General features: G+C 47.5%; 15 non-coding genes and 2 pseudogenes across 15 annotated transcripts; 13 read left to right on the top strand and 4 right to left on the bottom strand.

Annotated features, from left to right (window-relative positions):
• The first annotated feature begins 136 nt into the window (after positions 1 to 136).
• Positions 137 to 252, top strand: LOC135032915 (U5 spliceosomal RNA). The gene has a single exon (XR_010228379.1). It is a non-coding gene; the product is annotated as a U5 spliceosomal RNA (small nuclear RNA).
• A 5355-nt stretch (positions 253 to 5607) lies between these two features.
• TRNAN-AUU (transfer RNA asparagine (anticodon AUU)) lies at positions 5608 to 5681 on the bottom strand. The gene has a single exon. It is a non-coding gene; the product is annotated as a tRNA-Asn (tRNA).
• A 1304-nt stretch (positions 5682 to 6985) lies between these two features.
• LOC135032872 (U1 spliceosomal RNA) lies at positions 6986 to 7149 on the top strand. The gene has a single exon (XR_010228345.1). It is a non-coding gene; the product is annotated as a U1 spliceosomal RNA (small nuclear RNA).
• A 152-nt stretch (positions 7150 to 7301) lies between these two features.
• On the top strand, positions 7302 to 7443 carry LOC135032863 (U1 spliceosomal RNA; annotated as a pseudogene).
• A 692-nt stretch (positions 7444 to 8135) lies between these two features.
• LOC135032932 (U1 spliceosomal RNA) lies at positions 8136 to 8299 on the top strand. The gene has a single exon (XR_010228395.1). It is a non-coding gene; the product is annotated as a U1 spliceosomal RNA (small nuclear RNA).
• Positions 8300 to 11602: 3303 nt separating this feature from the next.
• On the bottom strand, positions 11603 to 11765 carry LOC135032887 (U1 spliceosomal RNA). The gene has a single exon (XR_010228359.1). It is a non-coding gene; the product is annotated as a U1 spliceosomal RNA (small nuclear RNA).
• Positions 11766 to 11917: 152 nt separating this feature from the next.
• On the bottom strand, positions 11918 to 12081 carry LOC135032826 (U1 spliceosomal RNA). The gene has a single exon (XR_010228305.1). It is a non-coding gene; the product is annotated as a U1 spliceosomal RNA (small nuclear RNA).
• Positions 12082 to 12755: 674 nt separating this feature from the next.
• Positions 12756 to 12911, bottom strand: LOC135032910 (U1 spliceosomal RNA). The gene has a single exon (XR_010228374.1). It is a non-coding gene; the product is annotated as a U1 spliceosomal RNA (small nuclear RNA).
• A 2361-nt stretch (positions 12912 to 15272) lies between these two features.
• On the top strand, positions 15273 to 15436 carry LOC135032941 (U1 spliceosomal RNA). The gene has a single exon (XR_010228403.1). It is a non-coding gene; the product is annotated as a U1 spliceosomal RNA (small nuclear RNA).
• A 152-nt stretch (positions 15437 to 15588) lies between these two features.
• Positions 15589 to 15723, top strand: LOC135032890 (U1 spliceosomal RNA; annotated as a pseudogene).
• Positions 15724 to 16425: 702 nt separating this feature from the next.
• On the top strand, positions 16426 to 16589 carry LOC135032926 (U1 spliceosomal RNA). The gene has a single exon (XR_010228389.1). It is a non-coding gene; the product is annotated as a U1 spliceosomal RNA (small nuclear RNA).
• A 152-nt stretch (positions 16590 to 16741) lies between these two features.
• On the top strand, positions 16742 to 16904 carry LOC135032894 (U1 spliceosomal RNA). Its single transcript, XR_010228364.1, has one exon. It is a non-coding gene; the product is annotated as a U1 spliceosomal RNA (small nuclear RNA).
• Positions 16905 to 17574: 670 nt separating this feature from the next.
• Positions 17575 to 17738, top strand: LOC135032928 (U1 spliceosomal RNA). The gene has a single exon (XR_010228391.1). It is a non-coding gene; the product is annotated as a U1 spliceosomal RNA (small nuclear RNA).
• A 152-nt stretch (positions 17739 to 17890) lies between these two features.
• LOC135032882 (U1 spliceosomal RNA) lies at positions 17891 to 18054 on the top strand. The gene has a single exon (XR_010228354.1). It is a non-coding gene; the product is annotated as a U1 spliceosomal RNA (small nuclear RNA).
• A 668-nt stretch (positions 18055 to 18722) lies between these two features.
• On the top strand, positions 18723 to 18886 carry LOC135032952 (U1 spliceosomal RNA). Its single transcript, XR_010228414.1, has one exon. It is a non-coding gene; the product is annotated as a U1 spliceosomal RNA (small nuclear RNA).
• A 152-nt stretch (positions 18887 to 19038) lies between these two features.
• LOC135032898 (U1 spliceosomal RNA) lies at positions 19039 to 19201 on the top strand. The gene has a single exon (XR_010228367.1). It is a non-coding gene; the product is annotated as a U1 spliceosomal RNA (small nuclear RNA).
• A 671-nt stretch (positions 19202 to 19872) lies between these two features.
• LOC135032818 (U1 spliceosomal RNA) lies at positions 19873 to 20036 on the top strand. Its single transcript, XR_010228297.1, has one exon. It is a non-coding gene; the product is annotated as a U1 spliceosomal RNA (small nuclear RNA).
• The last annotated feature ends 4966 nt before the right edge of the window (positions 20037 to 25002 follow it).

Here is a 25002-nt window from a genome sequence, read left to right as displayed (position 1 = left end):
AAAAGAGTACAAACCATGTTTATAGCAAGGGGAAGCCTGGTGAGAAATCTGCTTTCTTTCATTCAAATTGGGTGCTCACTTTCAGCTGAATGAGAACTGCTGGCATGGCACTCAGGCGACAGGTGGAATCTTGGTCATGCTCTGGTTTCTCTTCAGAACTAACAAATATTTCGCCTTTTATTAAAGATTTCCGTGGAGAGGAGCAAAACTGAGTTTTATCTCAATTTTTGCATGCCCCATATTATTGGGGTTTCTTTTATCAGTTTAAAGACAGAACGAGTGTGCTTTCTTGTTAGCTTTAATGTAAGTTTATTTGCATAACAATGACAGTAAATGTTGTTTCTTTTCAAACAGAACTTTCTTGACCATGCTACTTGCTTAAAGGTCTGGGAGCACATGGAAAACAGTACAAACCATGCAGTATCACAAGAGCCTTTATTTGATCTTTCATGAAGATAGAGCAGAATTGAGGACACGTCAACAATTTCTGCCGAAGGTGGTTCATCTTTCCACATGGTGCCTTTGGCCACTGACACCTTCGTTGAGTCAAAGTCTCTGGCTGTGGTCAGAACTTTGAAAATGTATGTCACCAGAACGGTTCAGATTAGGAAAACAGAGGCTCTGTTTGTCCTGTATGCTCCCAACAGGATTTGGTGTCCTGCTTCCATGCAGACCATTATGCGCTGGATCTGTGGTAAGATTCAGCATGCTCGTTCCACGGCAGGATTGCCGTTACTGAAGTAGGTGAAGACCCATTCTACTAGAAAGGTGGGTTCATCCTTGGCAGCTGGTCGGGGAGTCTCGGCATTGCAACTTTGCCGAGCAGCTATTTAGTAAACACTTTTGCTAAGTTTTACAAGTTTGATACCTTGGCTGATGATAACCTTAAGTTGGGTCATTCGGTGCTGCAGAGTCGTACGCACTCTCCCACCCGTTCAAGAGCTTTGGTATAACCCCATGGTTCTTAATGTGACCCCAGCATCCTCTAGGTCGTATGAGAAAATAGGATTTTAATACCTACCGGTAAATCCTTTTCTCTTAGTCTGTAGAGGATGCTGGGCACCCGTCCCAGTCCATACTGTGTCTGCAGTTATTACTTGTGGTTATACACATGTTGTGTTATGGTTCTGGTCAGCTTTTTGCTGCAATTGTTCATGCCGTTGGCTTGTGTTCTGTTGAATGCCACGTTCTGCGGCATGTTTAAGGTGTGAGCTGGTAAGATGCTCACCTTAGTTTAACAATAAATCCTTTCCTCGAAATGTCCGTCTCCCTGGGCACAGTTCCTATAACTGGAGTCTGGAGGAGGGGCATAGAGGGAGGAGCCAGTTCACACCCTTTGAAAGTCTTAAAGTGCCCATGTCTCTTGCGGATCCCGTCTATACCCCATGGTTCTTAATGTGACCCCAGCATCCTCTACGGACTAAGAGAAAAGAATGCCCTTGCGCACTATCCTGACTTCTCCTCCCGTCTGCTTACTTTGTGCCTTCCAACGCACAATGCGAACTACAGGTGGTGCTGCAGGGCCCACACCCTTTTACTTGCCTTACAGAACAGCTCTGGAGCTGTTACAGTGCCCAGCTGCTGCAAGAAATCAGCTTGAATGCTTCAGGGGATGGGGCATGGCCAACATGAGCCCCACACCAAAGGAGGGTGGGGGTGTTTAATGTGAACTAGGGGTCATCCAAGCACTGCAAAAGGCCGCCATGCCCTGCATGCCCCTTTTCTCTTTTCATATGCAGATGAGGGTTCCAGTCAACTTTGGCCCAGTGCTTGGATAACATCACCGTATGCAAATCCGTCTGCTGCAGACCTTCCCCCAGGAATGCTTGTACTAGTTGTTGCATATGGCGCTTCAGTATTAGGCAGCCTTCCGCCCTCCCATGTTCATCTGAAAAGATGTGGTCTCCCTGCAGTTGTTGTCCCCAGACGAGAGTTCCCTTGTGCTTCCTCAGTTGAATCTCCTTAACTTGACGGGGGAGGTGCTGCCCGAGCAGCCCTCCCCAGCCCTATCCCAACTCATATTTATTTTGCATATGAGATCTCTTGATCATGAAGATTGTTCTCACAGGGTGAGGTTCATCCATTATATTTTAAAATAGGAAGGTACGAATTACATATTTGAATTGCATCTATGTGCTGGATTCAAATGTCCCCCCCCCCTTCCTTTCTCAATTGTGCCCGTCAGCAGCTATTCTAAGGTTGCTGCCAATGGGTGTGACACATTAATTTCTTCTGTGGGGTACACTGGACTCCACAAGGATTCACATTGGGGTGTAGAGTAGGATCTTGATCTGAGGCACCAACCGGCTCAAAGCTTTTGACTGTTCCCAAGAAGCTCAGTGCATTCTCCTCTATAACCCCGCTTCCATGAACAGGGAGCTCAGTTTGTAGTTGGTGCCTTCAGTAGCAGGCCAATTAACAGGGGCCTGCCTCAGGCAGCCTATTCTTAGCTATTAATTTTGACAAGAAAAGAAGAACTTGTTTTATGAGAATCTACAAGGGCTGCAGCAGGCTAGGTCTAATAGACATCTTTACTGCAGCTTCATCACTCCCAGCGGCGCTGTATACTCCCGTGCCCTGGTTGCTGGGTCACTGCAGCGGAGGCTCCGGTTTCATCCTAAGGTCAGTCACACACACACCACCCTTCCGGATCACGAGGCCGCTGCTGAAGGGGAGCGAGGCCGTAGGGGGTGGGCCGTGTGCGCACTGCGGTGGACACTGATTACTGGGCAGCCGCTCCACTAGCCACCAGGTACAGTTAAGGAGCACAGGTCTGGGGGTTTTTCTCCTATATTAACCCAATTTTGTACTGCCCGCAGCGCATTGTGATAGGTAATAGGGCCTGATTCAGGTTGGATTGCAATCACAATAAGCGATCCAACTGCAAAAATTGCTAAGAGCATACGCATGTGCCTGCATTTTCTGCGGCACCCCGCAGAGAATGTGATCGCCTCTGCCTGTCAATCGGGGCGGGGAAGGGGGGGAGAGGTGGGTCAGCAACACTCCATTTCCAAGTCAGGGATGGAGCGGTGCGGGGGCAAGGCTTCAAAATGGGGTCTGCAACGGAGGAGACACAGGGGGCGTGGTCACAGCGACTGTATGACATCACATTCAGCCGCTGTGATCACAAAAATGGTGGCGGCTTCCTGCGCGCACATACAGTCTGCACCAGCAGGAGCCTACACCATTTTTTATGATCACGCTGAACTGCAGTGCGACTGCAATTACAGCATGGTCAAGAAGGGAGGCGTCATGCTGGGTGGCCATGCCCTGTCACTTTGCAGGAGCCAGCACCGCTCACACACTAGTCCCCGGGTGCAGCCCCCAACCCCCGGGACATCCGGAGCAACAAAATGTAGATTCAGGCCACCAGGCCACGCCCCTACCTATGAAACCATGCCTCCTTTTTACCATTGCACTGCTTATCTGCGCGCACTGCATTACAATCTCCCTCGCCACCTCTCTGGGTGTCACCAGTGATAGTGACACCTCTGCCATGCTTGTAGCAGCTGGTCCTAAGATCTACGCCTCAAACCCTGAGTGTTTGCCCTTGTGACTTGTTGATCATCATAGCGAAGCAGATGCTTACAGAAAACTGCAGGGGCTTAGATTGAAAATAAAAAAATTGATAGGGTATAAGGTAGAGAGGAGCGGGTTCGGTTCTCCGAGAACCGAATTCCCCACGAACTCCACGTGGTTTACACTGGTCCGAGGCAGGCTCGGTTGTTCCCGCCTGACTCGGAAAACCTGAACAAGGGAAAATGTCATCATCCCGCTGTCGGATTCTCGCGAGATTCGGATTCCATATAAAGAGCTGCGCGTTGCTGCCATTTTTACTCGTGCATTGAAGAGAGAGCGGAGAGGACGTGGCTATGTTCTCTCAGTGGAAATCTCAATATCAGTGCTCAGTATCAGTGGTTACTTATTGCTGCTCAGTAATACTAGTAGTGTGTCTCTCCTGCTCAGTGTCAGTTCTCAGTAGTATCCTCATCAGTGCTCAGTATCACTGTTCATTGTCTTGTGCTGCATTGTGTTGCTCAGCATAATACAGTACATTACTAATAGTCCAGTGCTGCATCTTGCTGCTCAGTGTCAGTTCTAGTATCCTCATCAGTGCTCACTATCACTGCTCATTGCATTGTGGTGTTCTGTATACTACAATAACATAGTAATATAGTAACATAGTTTTTGAGGTTGAATAGAGGCAAATTGCCCACCTGTTTTAAGTTGTGATGATTCTACATACTTGCTGAATAATGTTTTATGACTAGTTAGCTACTATAACTCATGTTACCCCCGGATTAACCATGTTGATATTTTAAGTATTATAACCTTGGATAGCTTTTTCATTCAGAAATGTATCCATTCCTTTTTTAAATCCAATTACAGAGTCCGCCATTACCACCTTCCCTGGCAGGGAATTCCACATCCTGATTGCCCTAACAGTGAAGAAACCTTTCCTCCATTGCGTTCTGAACTTTCCTCCAGTCGCAGCGAGTGACCACGTGTTCTTTTAATAAATAATTCCTCTGATAACTCTTTGTTATGTATCTTTACATATTTGAAGATATTAATAATATCTCCTCTTAGGCACCTCTTTTCTAGTGTATAAATATTCAGCCTAGTAAGTCTTTCCTTATAGTCCAGTACTTTAAGGCCTTTAATCAATTTAGTCTTCAGGATCTCTGACACTTCCATGAGCAGCAGAGTAGTGCAATGGAAGCATGCTGGGCCCATAACCCAGAGGTCGATTGATCGAAACTATCCTCTGCTATGTGCATTTTTTTTTTTATAATTAAAGTAATCAAAAACTGGGATTGATATTTTGGCACTTTTATTTTTACTTAAAGTACAATAACTTTTATCATTTTAATTTGTTTTAATAGTATATTGACAGCATTGTTTTCTTTAAAAAATCCACTTAATTTTCTTTACCCTATTACTGAAATGGTAATTGACAAAAACAAACTACATTGTCACCAGAAGAGCAATGCAAAATGTACAAGTGATATATGAAAATCATCTTCCATCTTGAATTTCAATGATGCATTGGGACAACAATTTGTGAGAAACATCTTCACCCATAAAGAAAGATTTTCTTAATTCCTTACCTGTGTGCTGATTAGATATCACCTTGTTTTCACATTAAACAGACTTCCCCATGAGGAAGCAGCAAGGATGCAGTGACGTTTCCTGGTGTCAACCTGTATTATTTCAGTAGACATTGAAATGAGGATGCATCTTTGATGCCTTTCCAATGAAGCAAGTTTAATTCAGTAATAGGTGAAAAACCATTCCTACAAAGGTGTTAATCAGAGACTTGGCTTTGTGGACACTTTTCAGAGAGCAAATTTGTTAGCATAAACATAAAATCAGAAAATTAAGAGCTGTTTAATCACTCAATTGGACTTTTCTGCCAGCATAATTTTTTTTCTCTGCAACTCACTGCTAAATTGTGCTTCCTAGCTGTTTTTTTATAAAATCACTTAATCAAATCTAACTCTGATTACATCAGAGAAGGCCAGGTACCCTACACCATAAGGGGGGTTTTTGAAATTTTGACTTGTCTACTTAAAGATCACCAAAATCTGATTACAAGGTCAATTACATCCCTGGGTGGGATTGAACCACCAACCTTTTGGTTAATAGCCAAACATGCTAACCGATTGCGCCACAGAGACACCTTGCGAAAGTCAATACTGACAAAGGCTAATAAGCATTCATCTAGAACGTTTCCTAGAAAAACTTTAAAAAGTCAATAATCTGGAGAATTTTTGTAAGAAACACATTGGTACTTTCCCATGATGAGTGAGTGCTTCAGGATTTCTTGCACTTACATGGGCTATTAACCAAAAGGTTGGTGGTTCAATCCCACCCAGGGATGTAATTGACCTTGTCATCAGATTTTGGTGATCTTTAAGTAGACAAGTCAAAATTTCAAACCCCCTCTTATGGTGTAGGGTACCTGGCCTTCTCTGACGTAATCAGAGTTAGATTTAATTAAGTGATTTTATAAAAAACAGCTAGGAAGCACAATTTAGCAGTGGGTTGCAGAGAAAAAAATAACATTTTAAACCTACCGGTAATTTTTTTTTCTCGTAGTCCGTAGAGGATGATGGGGACTCCGTAAGGACCATGGGGGATAGACGGGCTCCGCAGCAGACATGGGCACTTTAAGAAAGACTTTAGATCTGGGTGTGCACTGGCTCCTCCCTCTATGCCCCTCCTCCATACCTCAGTTAGAGAAACTGTGCCCAGAGGAGACGGACAGTACGAGGAAAGGATTTTTGTTAATCCAAGGTCAAGATTCATACCAGCCACACCAATCACACCGTATAACTTGTGATATACTACCCAGTTAACAGTATGAAAACAACATAGCATCAGTCCAAGACCGATGAAAACTAACATATAACCCTTATGTAAGCAATAACTATATACAAGTCTTGCAGAAGTAGACCGCACTTGGGACGGGCACCCAGCATCCTCTACGGACTACGAGAAAAAGATTTACCGGTAGGTTTAAAATCTTATTTTCTCTTACGTCCTAGAGGATGCTGGGGACTCCGTAAGGACCATGGGGATTATACCAAAGCTCCCAAACGGGCAGGAGAGTGCGGATGACTTTGCAGCACCGATTGAGCAAACAGGAGGTCCTCCTCAGCCAGGGTATCAAACTTATAGAACTTTGCAAAGGTGTTTGAACCAACTTTGACCCACTGCTTGGATGACATCACCATATGAAAATCCATCTGCGGCAGGCCTTCCCCCAGGAATGCTTGCACTAGTTGTTGCATTTGGTTTGTTGTTTGGGGGTGCTTCAGTATTAGGCAGCCTTCTGCCCTCCCATGTTCATCTGAAAATATGTGTTCTCCCTGCAGTTGTTGTCCCCAGATGAGAGTTCCCTTGTGCTGCCTCAGTTGAATCTCCTTTACTTGACAGAGACGTGCCTGAGCAGCGGCCCTCCCCAGCCCTATCCCAAATCATACTTATTTTGCATAGGAGATACCATGGTCATGAAGATTGTTCTCCCAGGGTTAGGTTAATTCATTGCATTCTGGGTATGCTGACCCCTGTGATTTCCCCAAATGTGGGAAACTCAACTGCATTATTTGTGGTAGTGGGGGACTGTGTTTGTGCTTTCCTCTGGTCAGCTCTGGTAAAAGTCAGATTTCTTTGTCTCAGATCTTCCTCTAGCCTTGTTCTTCTTTCGAGAGTTCCCTTGTGCTGCCTCAGTTGGATCTCCTTCACTTGACAGGGGGGTGCCCGAGCAGCGACCCTCCCCAGCTCTAGCCCAACTCCTACTTACCTGCCAGGTGAGATACTATGATCATGAAGATGCTTCTCCCAGGGCAAGGCTCACCCATTGCACTCTGGGTGTGCTGCCCCTGCGATTTCCCCAAATGTGGGAAACTTGACTGCATAATTTGTGTTTCCCCTGGTCGGCTCTCATATAATTCAGATCTCTTTGTCTCAGGTCTCTCTCCAGCCTAGTTTGCTGTCTGTTTCCACTTCTTTTTTCTTGAGCCCCTCCCTTCTATACCCTTGTGCACTATCCTGACTTCTCCCGTCTGCTTACTTTGTGCCTTCCAACGCACAATACAAACTACAGGTAGTGCTGCAGGGCCCACACCCTTTTACTTGCTTTACAGAGCAGCTCTGGAGCTGTTACAGTGCCCAGCTGCTGCAAGAAATCAGCTTGAATGCTTCAGGGGCTGGGGCATAGCCAACATGAGCCCCACACCGAAGGAGGGTGGAGGTGTTTAATGCGAACTAGGGGTCATCCAAGCGCCGCAAAAGGCCGCCATGCCCTGCACACCCCTTTATTCTTTTCATATGCAGACGAGGGTTGAAGCCAACTTTGACCCACTGCTTGGATGACATCACCATATGCAAATCCATCTGCTGCAGGCCTTCCCCCAGGAATGCTTGCACTAGTAGTTGCATTTGGTTCGTTGTTTGGGGGTGCTTCAGTTTTAGGCAGCCTTCTGCCCTCCCATGTTCATCTGAAAATATGTGTTCTCCCTGCAGTTGTTGTCCCCAGATGAGAGTTCCCTTGTGCTGCCTCAGTTGAATCTCCTTTACTTGACAGAGATGTGCCTGAGCAGCGGCCCTCCCCAGCCCTATCCCAAATCATACTTATTTTGCATAGGAGATACCTTGGTCATGAAGATTGTTCTCCCAGGGTGAGGTTCATTCATTGCATTCTGGGTATGCTGACCCCTGTGATTTCCCCAAATGTGGGAAACTCGACTGCATTATTTGTGGTAGTGGGGGACTGTGTTTGTGCTTTCCTCTGGTCAGCTCTGGTAAAAGTCAGATTTCTTTGTCTCAGATCTTCCTCTAGCCTTGTTCTTCTTTCGAGAGTTCCCTTGTGCTGCCTCAGTTGGATCTCCTTCACTTGACAGGGGGTGCCCAAGCAGCAATCCTCCACAGCTCTAGCCCAACTCCTACTTACCTGCCAGGTGAGATACTATGATCTTCACTGTTAGGGCAATCAGGATGTGGAATTCCCTGCCAGGGAAGGTGGTAATGGCGGACTCTGTAATTGGATTTAAAAAAGGAATGGATACATTTCTGAATGAAAAAGCTATCCAAGGTTATAATACTTAAAATATCAACATGGTTAATCCGGGGGTAACATGAGTTGTAGTAGTTAACTAGTCATAAAACATTATTCAGCAAGTATGTAGAATCATCACAACTTAAAACAGGTTGAACACGATGGGCAATTTGCCTCTTTTCAACCTCAAAAACTATATTACTATATGTTACTATATTACTATGTTACTGTAGTATACAGAACACCACAATGTAATGAGCAGTGATAGTGAGCACTGATGAGGATACTAGAACTGACACTGAGCAGCAAGATGCAGCACTGGACTATTAGTAATGTACTGTAGTATGCTGAGCACCACAATGCAGCACAAGACAATGAGCAGTGATACTGAGCACTGATGAGGATACTACTGAGAACTGACACTGAGCAGGAGAGACACACTACTAGTATTACTGAGCAGCAATAAGTAACCACTGATACTGAGCACTGATATTGAGATTTCCACTGAGAGAACATAGCCACGTCCTCTCCGCTCCCTCTTCAATGCACGAGTAAAAATGGCGGCAACGCGCAGCTCTTTATATGAAATCCGAATCTCGCGAGAATCCGACAGCGGGATGATGACATTTTCCCTTGTTCAGGTTTTCCGAGTCAGGCGGGAACAACCGAGCCTGCCTCGGACCAGTGTAAACCACGTGGAGTTCGTGGGGAATTCGGTTCTCGGAGAACCGAACCCGCTCCTCTCTACCTTATACCCATATATTTTTTTATTTTCAATCTAAGCCCCTGCAGTTTTCTGTAAGCATCTGCTTCGCTATGATGATCAACAAGTCACAAGGGCAAACACTCAGGGCTTGAGGCGTAGATCTTAGGACCAGCTGCTACAAGCATGGCAGAGGTGTCACTATCACTGGTGACACCCAGAGAGGTGGCGAAGGAGATTGTAATGCAGTGCGCGCAGATAAGCAGCGCAATGGTAAAAAGGAGGCATGGTTTCATAGGTAGGGGCGTGGCCTGGTGGCCTGAATCTACATTTTGTTGCTCCGGGTGTCCCGGGGGTTGGGGGCTGCACCCGGGGACTAGTGTGTGAGCGGTGCTGGCTCCTGCACAGTGACAGGACATGGCCACCCAGCATGACGCCTCCCTTCTTGACCAATCTGTAATTGCAGTCGCACTGCAGTTCAGCGTGATCATAAAAAATGGTGTAGCCTCCTGCTGGTGCAGACTGTATGTGCGCGCAGGAAGCCGCCACCATTTTTGTGATCACAGCGGCTGAATGTGATGTCATACAGCCGCTGTGACCACGCCCCCTGTGTCTCCTCCGTTGCAGACCCCATTTTGAAGCCTTGCCCCCGCACCGCTCCATCCCTGACTTGGAAATGGAGTGTTGCTGACCCCCCTCTCCCCCCCTGCCCCGATTGACAGGCAGAGGCGATCGCATTCTCTGCGGGGTGCCGCAGAAAATGCAGGCACATGCGTATGCTCTTAGCAATTTTTGCAGTTGGATCGCTTACTGTGATTGCAATCCAACCTGAATCAGGCCCTATTACCTATCACAATGCGCTGCGGGCAGTACAAAATTGGTTTAATATGGGAGAAAAAACCCCAGACCTGTGCTCCTTAACTGTACCTGGTGGCTCGTGGAGCGGCTGCCCAGTAATCAGTGTCCACGCCAGTGCGCACACGGTCCACCCCCTACGGCCACGCTCCCCTTCATCAGCGGCCTCGTGATCCGGAAGGGCGGTGCGTGTGTGACTGACCTTAGGAAGAAACCGGAGCCTCCGCTGCAGTGACCCAGCAACCAGGGCACGGGAGTATACAGCGCCGCTGGGAGTGATGAAGCTGCAGTAAAGATGTCTATTAGACCTAGCCTGCTGCAGCCCTTGTAGATTCTCATAAAAAAAGTTCTTATTTTCTTGTCAAAATTAATAGCTAAGAATAGGCTGCCTGAGGCAGGCCCCTGTTAAGTGGCCTGCTACTGAAGGCACCAACTACAAACTGAACTCCCTGTTCATGGAAGCGGGGTTATAGAGGAGAATGCGCTGAGCATCTTGGGAACAGTCAAAAGCTTTGAGCCGGTTGGTGCCTCAGATCAAGATCCTACTCTACACCCCAATGTGAATCCTTGTGGAGTCCAGTGTACCCCACAGAAGAAATTAATGTGTCACACCCATTGGCAGCAACCTTAGAATAGCTGCTGACGGGCACAATTGAGAAAGGAAGGGGGGGGGACATTTGAATCCAGCACATAGATGCAATTCAAATATGTAATTTGAACCTTCCTATTTTAAAATATAATGGATGAACTTCACCCTGTGATAACAATCTTCATGATATAGAGATCTCATATGCAAAATAAGTATGAGTTGGGATAGGGCTGGGGAGGGTGGCTGCTCGGGCAAGCCCCTCCCCCGTCAAGTTAAGGAGATTCAACTGAGGAAGCACAAGGGAACTCTCGTCTGGGGACAACAACTGCAGGGAGACCACATTTTTTCAGATGAACATGGGAGAGCGGAAGGCTGCCTAATACTGAAGCACCATCAAATATCAAACCATATGCAATAACTAGTACAAGCATTCCTGGGGGAAGGTCTGCAGGAGACGAATTTGCATACGGTGATGTCATCCAAGCAGTGGGCCAAAGTTGGCTGGAACCCTCATCTGCATATGAAAAGAGAAAAGGGTTATGCAGGGCATGGCGGCCTTTTGCGGCGCTTGGATGACCCCTAGTTCGCATTAAACACCTCCACCCTCCTTCGGTGTGGGGCTCATGTTGGCTATGCCCCAGCCCCTGAAGCATTCAAGCTGATTTCTTGCAGCAGCTGGGCACTGTAACAGCTCCAGAGCTGCTCTGTAAGGCAAATAAAAGGGTGTGGGCCCTGCAGCACTACCTGTAGTTCGCATTGTGCGTTGGAAGGCGCAAAGTAAGCAGACGGGAGAAGTCAGGATAGTGCGCAAGGGCATAGAAGGGAGCGGCTCAAGAAAAGAGAAGTGGAAACAGACAGCAAACTAGGCTGGAGAGAGACCTGAGACAAAGAGATCTGAATTATACGAGAGCCGACCAGGGGAAACACAAATTATGCAGTCAAGTTTCCCATATTTGGGGAAATCGCAGGGGCAGCACACCCAGAGTGCAATGGTTGAGCCTTGCCCTGGGAGAAGCACCTTCAAGATCATAGTATCTCACCTGGCAGGTAAGTAGGAGTTGGGCTAGAGCTGGGGAGGGTCGCTGCTCGGGCACCCCCCTGTCAAGTGAAGGAGATCCAACTGAGGCAGCACAATGGAACTCTCGAAAGAAGAACAAGGCTAGAGGAAGATCTGAGACAAAGAAATCTGACTTTTACCAGAGCTGACCAGCGGAAAACACAAACACAGTCCCCAACTACCACAAATAATGCAGGCGAGTTTCCCACATTTGGGTAAATCACAGGGGTCAGCATACCCAGAATGCAATGAATGAACCTCACCCTGGGTGAACAATTTTCATGACCATGGTGTCTCCTATGCAAAATAAGTATGATTTGGGATAGGGCTGGGGAGGGCCGCTGCTCAGGCACATCTCTGTCAAGTAAAGGAGATTCAACTGAGGCAGCACAAGGGAACTCTCATATGGGGACAACAACTGCAGGGAGAACACATATTTTCAGATGAACATGGGAGGGCAGAAGGCTGCCTAATACTGAAGCACCCCCAAACAACAAACCAAATGCAACAACTAGTGCAAGCATTCCTGGGGGAAGGCCTGCAGCAGATGGATTTGCATATGGTGATGTTATCCAAGCAGTGGGTCAAAGTTGGCTTCAACCCTCATCTGCATATGAAAAGAGAAAAGGGGCGTGCAGGGCATGGCGGCCTTTTGCGGTGCTTGGATGACCCCTAGATCGCATTAAACACCCCCACCCTCCTTTGGTGTGGGGCTCATGTTGGCCATGCCCCATCCCATGAAGCATTCAAGCTGATTTCTTGCAGCAGCTGGGCACTGTAACAGCTCCAGAGCTGCTCTGTAAGGCAAGTAAAAGGGTGTGGGCCCTGCAGCACTACCTGTAGTTTGCATTGTGCATTGGAAGGCACAAAGTAAGCAGACGGGAGGAGAAGTCAGGATAGTGCACAAGGGTATAGAAGGGAGGGGCTCAAGAAAAAAGAAGTGGAAACAGAGAGCAAACTAGGCTGGAGAGAGACCTGAGACAAAGAGATCTGAATTATACGAGAGCCGACCAGAGGAAACACAAATTATGCAGTCAAGTGTCCCACATTTGGGGAAATCGTAGGAGCAGCACACCCAGTGTGCAATGGGTGAGCCTTGCCCTGGGAGAAGCACCTTCCTGATTATAGTATCTCACCTGGGTGTGCTGCCCCTGCGATTTCCCCAAATGTGGGAAACTTGACTGCATAATTTGTGTTTCCCCTGGTCGGCTCTCATATAATTCAGATCTCTTTGTCTCAGGTCTCTCTCCAGCCTAGTTTGCTGTCTGTTTCCACTTCTTTTTTCTTGAGCCCCTCCCTTCTATACCCTTGTGGACTATCCTGACTTCTCCTCCTGTCTGCTTACTTTGTGCCTTCCAATGCACAATGCAAACTACAGGTAGTGCTGCAGGGCCCACACCCTTTTACTTGCCTTACAGAGCAGCTCTGGAGCTGTTACAGTGCCAAGCTGCTGCAAGAAATCAGCTTGAATGCTTCAGGGGCTGGGGCATGGCCAACATGAGCCCCACACCGAAGGAGGGTGGGGGTGTTTAATGCGAACTAAGGGTCATCCAAGCGCCGCAAAAGGCCGCCATGCCCTGCATACCCCTTTTCTCTTTTCATATGCAGATGAGGGTTCCAGCCAACTTTGGCCCACTGCTTGGATGACATCACTATATGCATATCCGTCTTCTGCAGACCTTCCCCCAGGAATGCTTGTACTAGTTGTTGCATTTGGTTTGTTGTTTGGGGGTGCTTCAGTATTAGGCAGCCTTCTGCCCTCCCATGTTCATCTGAAAATATGTGTTCTCACTGCAGTTGTTGTCCCCAGATGAGAGTTCCCTTGTGCTGCCTCAGTTGAATCTCCTTTACTCTAAAACTTGTAAAACTTAGCAAAAGTGTTTACTAAATAGCTGCTCGGCAAAGTTGCAATGCCGAGACTCCCCGACCAGCTGCCCAGGATGAACCCACCTTTCTAGTAGAATGGGTCTTCACCTAATTCAGTAACGGCAATCCTGCCGTGGAATGAGCATGCTGAATCTTACCACAGATCCAGCGCATAATTGTCTACATGGAAGCAGGACACCCAATCCTGTTGGGAGCATACAGGACAAACAGAGCCTCTGTTTTCCTAATCTGAACCGTTCTGGTGACATAAATTTTCAAAGTTCTGACCACAGCCAGAGACTTTGACTCAACGAAGGTGTCAGTGGCCAAAGGCACCATGTGGAAAGATGAACCACCTTCGGCAGAAATAGTTGACGTGTCCTCAATTCTGCTCTATCTTCATGAAATATCAAATAAAGGCTCTTGTGATACTGCATGGTTTGTACTGTTTTCCATGTGCTCCCAGATCTTTCAAGCAAGAAGCATGGTCAAGAAAGTTCTGTTTGAAAAGAAACAACATTTACTGTCATTGTTATAGAATTTGGGAGAAAAAACAAGAAGAAATCTGCACTGTTGACGCACTGGACAGAATGAATGAATCATAAAATATAACCTTTATTAAGTATGTATTAAAATTGGATAAATATTAATATTATTATCCCAAACTGCAGTGAAACATAAAGGTTAAAATCACAGAACTAACATACATGTGCATAAGAAGAATAAAGAGATGTGAAAAAAAGGTTTAAAAAGCGTGTCCGTGTGTGATTATTTTTGAAGGCACAACCCTGGCGGGGTTGTTTATATAGATATATATGTTGCTAATAATCACTTTCTAGCGTAATATTATTAAATAGCTGTTAGTATCTATGTCGTCAGGTACCACTGGGTCGTATCCTATATACTCCTGTGGGAAACTTGACTGCATAATTTGTGTTTCCCCTGGTCGGCTCTCGTATAATTCAGATCTCTTTGTCTCAGGTCTCTCTCCAGCCTAGTTTGCTGTCTGTTTCCACTTCTCTTTTCTTGAGCCGCTGCCTTCTATGCCCTTGTGCACTCTCCAGACTTCTCCTGTCTGCTTACTTTGTGCCTTCCAACGCACAATGCAAACTACAGGTAGTGCTGCAGGGCCCACACCCTTTTACTTGCCTTACAGAGCAGCTCTGGAGCTGTTACAGTGCCCAGCTGCAGCAAGAAATCAGCTTGAATGCTTCAGGGGCTGGGGCATAGCCAACATGAGCCCCACACCGACGGAGGGTGGAGGTGTTTAATGCAAACTAGGGGTCAGCCAAGCGCCGCAAAAGGCCGCCATGCCCTGCATGCCCCTTTTCTCTTTTCATATGCAGACGAGGGTTGAAGCCAACTTTGACCCACTGCTTGGATGACATCACCATATGCAAATCCATCTGCGGCAGGCCTTCCCCCAGGAATGCTTGCACTAGTTGTTGCATTTGGTTTGTTGTTTGGGGGTGCTTCAGTATTAGGCAGCCTTCTGCCCTCCCATGTTCATCTGAAAATATGTGTTCTCCCTGCAGTTGTTGTCCCCAGATGAGAGTTCCCTTGTGCTGCCTCAGTTGAATCTCCTTTACTTGACAGAGATGTGCCTGAGCAGCGGCCCTCCCCAGCCCTATCCCAAATCATACTTATTTTGCATAGGAGATACCATGGTCATGAAGATTGTTCTCCCAGGGTTAGGTTCATTCATTGCGTTCTGGGTATGCTGACCTCTGTGATTTCCCCAAATGTGGGAAACTCAACTGCATTATTTGTGGTAGTGGGGGACTGTGTTTGTGCTTTCCTCTGGTCAGCTCTGGTAAAAGTCAGATTTCTTTGTCTCAGATCTTCCTCTAGCCTTGTTCTTCTTTCAAGAGTTCCCTTGTGCTGCCTCAGTTGGATCTCCTTCACTTGACAGGGGGGTGCCCGAGCAGCGACCCTCCCCAGCTCTAGCCCAACTCCTACTTACCTGCCAGGTGAGATACTATGATCATGAAGTTGCTTCTCCCAGGGCAAGGCTCACCCATTGCACTCTGGGTGTGCTGCCCCTGCGATTTCCCCAAATATGGGAAACTTGATTGCATAATTTGTGTTTCCCCTAGTCGGCTCTCATATAATTCAGATCTCTTTGTCTCAGGTCTCTCTCCAGCCTAGTTTGCTGTCTGTTTCCACTTCTTTTTTCTTGAGCCCCTCCCTTCTATACCCTTGTGCACTATCCTGACTTCTCCTCCTGTCTGCTTACTTTGTGCCTTCCGATGCACAATGCAAACTACAGGTAGTGCTGCAGGGCCCACACCCTTTTACTTGCCTTACAGAGCAGCTCTGGAGCTGTTACAGTGCCAAGCTGCTGCAAGAAATCAGCTTGAATGCTTCAGGGGCTGGGGCATGGCCAACATGAGCCCCACACCGAAGTAGGGTGGGGGTGTTTAATGCGAACTAAGGGTCATCCAAGCGCCGCAAAAGGCCGCCATGCCCTGCATACCCCTTTTCTCTTTTCATATGCAGATGAGGGTTCCAGCCAACTTTGGCCCACTGCTTGGATGACATCACTGTATGCAAATCCGTCTTCTGCAGACCTTCCCCCAGGAATGCTTGTACTAGTTGCTGCATTTGGTTTGTTGTTTGGGGGTGCTTCAGTATTAGGCAGCCTTCTGCCCTCCCATGTTCATCTGAAAATATGTGTTCTCCCGGCAGTTGTTGTCCCCAGATGAGAGTTCCCTTGTGCTGCCTCAGTTGAATCTCCTTTACTTGACAGAGATGTGCCTGAGCAGCGGCCCTCCCCAGCCCTATCCCAAATCATACTTATTTTGCATAGGAGATACCATGGTCATAAAGATTGTTCTCCCAGGGTGAGGTTCATTCATTGCATTCTGGGTATGCTGACCCCTGTGATTTCCCCAAATGTGGGAAACTCAACTGCATTATTTGTGGTAGTGGGGGACTGTGTTTGTGTTTTCCTCTGGTCAGCTCTGGTAAAAGTCAGATTTCTTTGTCTCAGATCTTCCTCTAGCCTTGTTCTTCTTTCGAGAGTTCCATTGTGCTGCCTCAGTTTGATCTCCTTCACTTGACAGGGGGGTACCCGAGCAGCGACCCTCCCCAGCTCTAGCCCAACTCCTACATAACTGCCAGGTGAGATACTATGATCATGAAGGTGCTTCTCCCAGGGCAAGGCTCACCCATTGCACTCTGGGTGTGCTGCTCCTGCGATTTCCCCAAATGTGGGAAACTTGACTGCATAATTTGCGTTTCCCCTGGTCGGCTCTCGTATAATTCAGATCTCTTTGTCTCAGGTCTCTCTCCAGCTTAGTTTGCTGTCTGTTTCCACTTCTCTTTTCTTGAGCCGCTGCCTTCTATGCCCTTGTGCACTCTCCTGACTTCTCCTGTCTGCTTACTTTGTGCCTTCCAACGCACAATGCAAACTACAGGTAGTGCTGCAGGGCCCACACCCTTTTACTTGCCTTTCAGAGCAGCTCTGGAGCTGTTACAGTGCCCAGCTGCTGCAAGAAATCAGCTTGAATGCTTCAGGGGCTGGGGCATAGCCAACATGAGCCCCACACCGACGGAGGGTGGAGGTGTTTAATGCGAACTAAGGGTCATCCAAGCGCCGCAAAAGGCCGCCATGCCCTGCATACCCCTTTTCTCTTTTCATATGCAGATGAGGGTTCCAGCCAACTTTGGCCCACTGCTTGGATGACATCACCGTATGCAAATACGTCTTCTGCAGACCTTCCCCCAGGAATGCTTGTACTAGTTGTTGCATTTGGTTTGTTGTTTGGGGTGCTTCAGTATTAGGCAGCCTTCTGCTCTCCCATGTTCATCTGAAAATATGTGTTCTCCCTGCAGTTGTTGTCCCCAGATGAGAGTTCTCTTGTGCTGCCTCAGTTGAATCTCCTTTACTTGACAGAGATGTGCCTGAGCAGCGGCCCTCCCCAGCCCTATCCCAAATCATACTTATTTTGCATAGGAGATACCATGGTCATGAAGATTGTTCTTCCAGGGTGAGGTTCATTCATTGCATTCTGGGTATGCTGACCCCTGTGATTTCCCCAAATGTGGGAAACTCGACTGCATTATTTGTGGTAGTGGGGGACTGTGTTTGTGCTTTCCTCTGGTCAGCTCTGGTAAAAGTCAGATTTCTTTGTCTCAGATCTTCCTCTAGCCTTGTTCTTTTTTTGAGAGTTTCCTTGTGCTGCCTCAGTTGGATTTCCTTCACTTGACAGGGGGGTGCCCGAGCAGTGACCCTCCCCAGCTCTAGCCCAACTCCTACTTACCTGCCAGGTGAGATACTATGATCAGGAAGGTGCTTCTCCCAGGGCAAGGCTCACCCATTGCACTCTGGGTGTGCTGCTCCTACGATTTCCCCAAATGTGGGACACTTGACTACATAATTTGTGTTTCCTCTGGTCGGCTACTCGTATAATTCAGATCTCTTTGTCTCAGGTCTCTCTCCAGCCTAGTTTGCTGTCTGTTTCCACTTCTCTTTTCTTGAGCCCCTGCCCTTGCCCTTGTGCACTCTCCTGACTTCTCCTGTCTGCTTACTTTGTGCCTTCCAACGCACAATGCAAACTACAGGTAGTGCTGCAGGGCCAACACCCTTTTACTTGCCTTACAGAGCAGCTCTGGAGCTGTTACAGTGCCCAGCTGCTGCAAGAAATCAGCTTGAATGCTTCAGGGGCTGGGGCATAGCCAACATGAGCCCCACACCGACGGAGGGTGGAGGTGTTTAATGCGAACTAAGGGTCATCCAAGCGCCGCAAAAGGCCGCCATGCCCTGCATACCCCTTTTCTCTTTTCATATGCAGATGAGGGTTCCAGCCAACTTTGGCCCACTGCTTGGATGACATCACCGTATGCAAATCCGTCTTCTGCAGACCTTTTCCCAGGAATGCTTGTACTAGTTGTTGCATTTGGTTTGTTGTTTGGGGGTGCTTCAGTATTAGGCAGCCTTCTGCTCTCCCATGTTCATCTGAAAATATGTGTTCTCCCTGCAGTTGTTGTCCCCAGATGAGAGTTCCCTTGTGCTGCCTCAGTTGAATCTCCTTTACTTGACAGAGATGTGCCTGAGCAGCGGCCCTCCCCAGCCCTATCCCAAATCATACTTATTTTGCATAGGAGATACCATTGTCATGAAGATTGTTCTCCCAGGGTGAGGTTCATTCATTGCATTCTGGGTATGCTGACCCCTGTCATTTCCCCAAATGTGGGAAACTCGACTGCATTATTTGTGGTAGTGGGGGACTGTGTTTGTGCTTTCCTCTGGTCAGCTCTGGTAAAAGTCAGATTTCTTTGTCTCAGATCTTCCTCTAGCCTTGTTCTTTTTTCGAGAGTTTCCTTGTGCTGCCTCAGTTGGATCTCCTTCACTTGACAGGGGGGTGCCCGAACAGCGACCCTCCCCAGCTCTAGCCCAACTCCTACTTACCTGCCAGGTGAGATACTATGATCAGGAAGGTGCTTCTCCCAGGGCAAGGCTCACCCAATGCACTCTGGGTGTGCTGCTCCTACGATTTCCCCAAATGTGGGACACTTGATTACATAATTTGTGTTTCCTCTGGTCGGCTCTCGTATAATTCAGATCTCTTTGTCTCAGGTCTCTCTCCAGCCTAGTTTTCTGTCTGTTTCCACTTCTCTTTTCTTGAGCCGCTCCCTTCTATGCCCTTGTGCACTATCCTGACTTCTCCCGTCTGCTTACTTTGTGCCTTCCAACGCACAATGCAAACTACAGGTAGTGCTGCAGGGCCCACACCCTTTTACTTGCTTTACAGAGCAGCTCTGGAGCTGTTACAGTGCCCAGCTGCTGCAAGAAATCAGCTTGAATGCTTCAGGGGCTGGGGCATAGCCAACATGAGCCCCACACCGAAGGAAGGTGGAGGTGTTTAATGCAAACTAGGGGTCATCCAAGCGCCGCAAAAGGCCGCCATGCCCTGCACACCCCTTTTTTATTTTCATATGCAGACGAGGGTTGAAGCCAACTTTGACCCACTGCTTGGATGACATCACCATATGCAAATCCATCTGCTGCAGGCCTTCCCCCAGGAATGCTTGCACTAGTAGTTGCATTTGGTTTGTTGTTTGGGGGTGCTTCAGTGTTAGGCAGCCTTCTGCCCTCCCATGTTCATCTGAAAATATGTGTTCTCCCTGCAGTTGTTGTCCCCAGATGAGAGTTCCCTTGTGTTGGCTCAGTTGAATCTCCTTTACTTGACAGAGATGTGCCTGAGCAGCGGCCCTCCCCAGCCCTATCCCAAATCATACTTATTTTGCATAGGAGATACCATGGTCATGAAGATTGTTCTCCCAGGGTGAGGTTCATTCATTGCACTCTGGGTATGCTGACCCCTGTGATTTCCCCAAATGTGGGAAACTCGACTGCATTATTTGTGGTAGTGGGGGACTGCGTTTGTGCTTTCCTCTGGTCAGCTCTGGTAAAAGTCAGATTTCTTTGTCTCAGATCTTCCTCTAGCCTTGTTCTTCTTTCGAGAGTTCCCTTGTGCTGCCTCAGTTGGATCTCCTTCACTTGACAGGGGGTGCCCGAGCAGCAATCCTCCACAGCTCTAGCCCAACTCCTACTTACCTGCCAGGTGAGATACTATGATGTTCACTGTTAGGGCAATCAGGATGTGGAATTCCCTGCCAGGGAAGGTGGTAATGGCGGACTCTGTAATTGGATTTAAAAAAGGAATGGATACATTTCTGAATGAAAAAGCTATCCAAGGTTATAATACTTAAAATATCAACATGGTTAATCCGGGGGTAACATGAGTTATAGTAGCTAACTAGTCATAAAACATTATTCAGCAAGTATGTAGAATCATCACAACTTAAAACAGGTTGAACACGATGGGCAATTTGCCTCTATTCAACCTCAAAAACTATGTTACTATATGTTACTATATTACTATGTTACTGTAGTATACAGAACACCACAATGTAATGAGCAGTGATAGTGAGCACTGATGAGGATACTAGAACTGACACTGAGCAGCAAGATGCAGCACTGGACTATTAGTAATGTACTGTAGTATGCTGAGCACCACAATGCAGCACAAGACAATGAGCAGTGATACTGAGCACTGATGAGGATACTACTGAGAACTGACACTGAGCAGGAGAGACACACTACTAGTATTACTGAGCAGCAATAAGTAACCACTGATACTGAGCACTGATATTGAGATTTCCACTGAGAGAACATAGCCACGTCCTCTCCGCTCTCTCTTCAATGCACGAGTAAAAATGGCGGCAACGCGCAGCTCTTTATATGGAATCCGAATCTCGAGAGAATCCGACAGCGGGATGATGACATTTTCCCTTGTTCAGGTTTTCCGAGTCAGGCGGGAACAACCGAGCCTGCCTCGGACCAGTGTAAACCACATGGAGTTCGTCGGGAATTCGGTTCTCGGAGAACCGAACCCGCTCCTCTCTACCTTATACCCATCAATTTTTTTATTTTCAATCTAAGCCCCTGCAGTTTTCTGTAAGCATCTGCTTCGCTATGATGATCAACAAGTCACAAGGGCAAACACTCAGGGCTTGAGGCGTAGATCTTAGGACCAGCTGCTACAAGCATGGCAGAGGTGTCACTATCACTGGTGACACCCAGAGAGGTGGCGAAGGAGATTGTAATGCAGTGCGCGCAGATAAGCAGCGCAATGGTAAAAAGGAGGCATGGTTTCATAGGTAGGGGCGTGGCCTGGTGGCCTGAATCTACATTTTGTTGCTCCGGGTGTCCCGGGGGTTGGGGGCTGCACCCGGGGACTAGTGTGTGTGCGGTGCTGGCTCCTGCACAGTGACAGGGCATGGCCACCCAGCATGACGCCTCCATTCTTGACCATGCTGTAATTGCAGTCGCACTGCAGTTCAGCGTGATCATAAAAAATGGTGTAGCCTCCTGCTGGTGCAAACTGTATGTGCGCGCAGGAAGCCGCCACCATTTTTGTGATCACAGCGGCTGAATGTGATGTCATACAGCCGCTGTGACCACGCCCCCTGTGTCTCCTCCGTTGCAGACCCCATTTTGAAGCCTTGCCCCCGCACCGCTCCATCCCTGACTTGGAAATGGAGTGTTGCTGACCCCCCTCTCCCCCCCCCCGCCCCGATTGACAGGCAGAGGCGATCGCATTCTCTGCGGGGTGCCGCAGAAAATGCAGGCACATGCGTATGCTGTTAGCAATTTTTGCAGTTGGATCGCTTATTGTGATTGCATTCCAACCTGAATCAGGCCCTATTACCTATCACAATGCGCTGCGGGCAGTACAAAATTGGGTTAATATAGGAGTAAAACTCCCAGACCTGTGCTCCTTAACTGTACCTGGTGGCTAGTGGAGCGGCTGCCCAGTAATCAGTGTCCACGCCAGTGCGCACACGGTCCACCCCCTACGGCCACGCTCCCCTTCATCAGCGGCCTCGTGATCCGGAAGGGCGGTGTATGTGTGACTGACCTTAGGAAGAAACTGGAGCCTCCGCTGCAGTGACCCAGCAACCAGGGCACGGGAGTATACAGCGCCGCTGGGAGTGATGAAGCTGCAGTAAAGATGTCTATTAGACCTAGCCTGCTGCAGCCCTTGTAGATTCTCATAAAACAAGTTCTTCTTTTCTTGTCAAAATTAATAGCTAAGAATAGGCTGCCTGAGGCAGGCCCCTGTTAAGTGGCCTGCTACTGAAGGCACCAACTACAAACTGAGCTCCCTGTTCATGGAAGCGGGGTTATAGAGGAGGATGCGCTGAGCATCTTGGGAACAGTCAAAAGCTTTGAGCCGGTTGGTGCCTCAGATCAAGATCCTACTCTACACCCCAATGTGAATCCTTGTGGAGTCCAGTGTACCCCACAGAAGAAATTAATGTGTCACACCCATTGGCAGCAACCTTAGAATAGCTGCTGACGGGCACAATTGAGAAAGGAAGGGGGGGGGGGGGACATTTGAATCCAGCACATAGATGCAATTCAAATATGTAATTTGTACCTTCCTATTTTAAAATATAATGGATGAACCTCACCCTGTGAGAACAATCTTCATGATCAAGAGATCTCATATGCAAAATAAGTATGAGTTGGGATAGGGCTGGGGAGGGTGGCTGCTCGGGCAGCCCCTCCCCCGTCAAGTTAAGGAGATTCAACTGAGGACGCACAAGGGAACTCTCGTCTGGGGACAACAACTGCAGGGAGACCACATCTGTTCAGATGAACATGGGAGGGTGGAAGGCTGCCTAATATTGAAGCACCATCAAATATCAAACCATATGCAACAACTAGTACAAGCATTCCTGGGGGAAGGTCTGCAGAAGACGAATTTGCATACGGTGATGTCATCCAAGATGTGGGCCAAAGTTGGCTGGAACCCTCATCTGCATATGAAAAGAGAAAAGGGGCATGCAGGGCATGGCGGCCTTTTGCGGTGCTTGGATGACCCCTAGTTCGCATTAAACACCCCCACCCTCCTTTGGTGTGGGGCTCATGTTGGCCATGCCCCATCCCCTGAAGCATTCAAGCTGATTTCTTGCAGCAGCTGGGCACTGTAACAGCTCCAGAGCTGTTCTGTAAGGCAAGTAAAAGGGTGTGGGCCCTGCAGCACCACCTGTAGTTCGCATTGTGCGTTGGAAGGCACAAAGTAAGCAGACGGGAGGAGAAGTCAGGATAGTGCGCAAGGGCATCCTTTTCTCTTAGTCCGTAGAGGATGCTGGGGTCACATTAAGAACCATGGGGTATAGACGGGATCCGCAAGAGACATGGGCACTTTAAGACTTTCAAAGGGTGTGAACTGGCTCCTCCCTCTATGCCCCTCCTCCAGACTCCAGTTATAGGAACTGTGCCCAGGGAGACGGACATTTCGAGGAAAGGATTTATTGTTAAACTAAGGTGAGCATCTTACCAGCTCACACCTTAAGCATGCCGCAGAACGTGGCATTCAACAGAACACAAGCCAACGGCATGAACAATTGCAGCAAAAAGCTGACCAGAACCATAACATAACATGTGTATAACCACAAGTAATAACTGCAGACACAGTATGGACTGGGACGGGTGCCCAGCATCCTCTACGGACTAAGAGAAAAGGATTTACCGGTAGGTATTAAAATCCTATTTTCTCATACGACCTAGAGGATGCTGGGGTCACATTAAGAACCATGGGGTTATACCAAAGCTCTTGAACGGGTGGGAGAGTGCGTACGACTCTGCAGCACCGAATGACCCAACTTGAGGTTATCATCAGCCAAGGTATCAAACTTGTAAAACTTAGCAAAAGTGTTTACTAAATAGCTGCTCGGCAAAGTTGCAATGCCGAGACTCCCCGAACCAGCTGCCCAGGATGAACCCACCTTTCTAGTAGAATGGGTCTTCACCTAATTCAGTAACGGCAATCCTGCCATGGAATGAGCATGCTGAATCTTACCACAGATCCAGCGCATAATGGTCTACATGGAAGCAGGACACCCAATCCTGTTGGGAGCATACAGGACAAACAGAGCCTCTGTTTTCCTAATCTGAACCGTTCTGGTGACATAAATTTTCAAAGTTCTGACCACAGCCAGAGACTTTGACTCAACGAAGGTGTCAGTGGCCAAAGGCACCATGTGGAAAGATGAACCACCTTCGGCAGAAATTGTTGACGTGTCCTCAATTCTGCTCTATCTTCATGAAAGATCAAATAAAGGCTCTTGTGATACTGCATGGTTTGTACTGTTTTCCATGTGCTCCCAGATCTTTCAAGCAAGTAGCATGGTCAAGAAAGTTCTGTTTGAAAAGAAACAACATTTACTGTCATTGTTATAGAATTTGGGAGAAAAAAACAAGAAGAAATCTGCACTGTTGACGCACTGGACAGAATGAATGAATCATAAAATATAACCTTTATTAAGTATGTATTAAAATTGGATAAATATTAATATTATTATCCCAAACTGCAGTGAAACATAAAGGTTAAAATCACAGAACTAACATACATGTGCATAAGAAAAATAAAGAGATGTGAAAAAAAGGTTTAAAAAGCGTGTCCGTGTGTGATTATTTTTGAAGGCACAACCCTGGCGGGGTTGTTTATATAGATATATATGTTGCTAATAATCACTTTCTAGCGTAATGTTATTAAATAGCTGTTAGTATCTATGTCGTCAGGTACCACTGGGTCGTATCCTATATACTCCCTTCACTCAATAGGGGTTACCTCCCGGGAAGCCATCCCCATTGGGAATGAAAATTTTAAAGCCTACTGTTAGTGCTTCATCTACACGTTATAGCCCTGAATTTTCCAATGCCTAGCTCTTTGCAAAAGAGAGATATCGGCAAGGAAAAGCTGTATTGTACCTTTGCATTTTTCTCCCAAACGAAAGACACTAGAATGAAAATTTTAAAGCCTCCTGTTAGTGCTTCATCTACACGTTAT

Source organism: Pseudophryne corroboree, unplaced genomic scaffold (genome assembly GCF_028390025.1).
Source record: "Pseudophryne corroboree isolate aPseCor3 unplaced genomic scaffold, aPseCor3.hap2 scaffold_555, whole genome shotgun sequence".
In the NCBI taxonomy this organism is placed as follows: domain Eukaryota; kingdom Metazoa; phylum Chordata; class Amphibia; order Anura; family Myobatrachidae; genus Pseudophryne; species Pseudophryne corroboree.
This window is presented reverse-complemented; position numbering and strand designations above follow the sequence as displayed.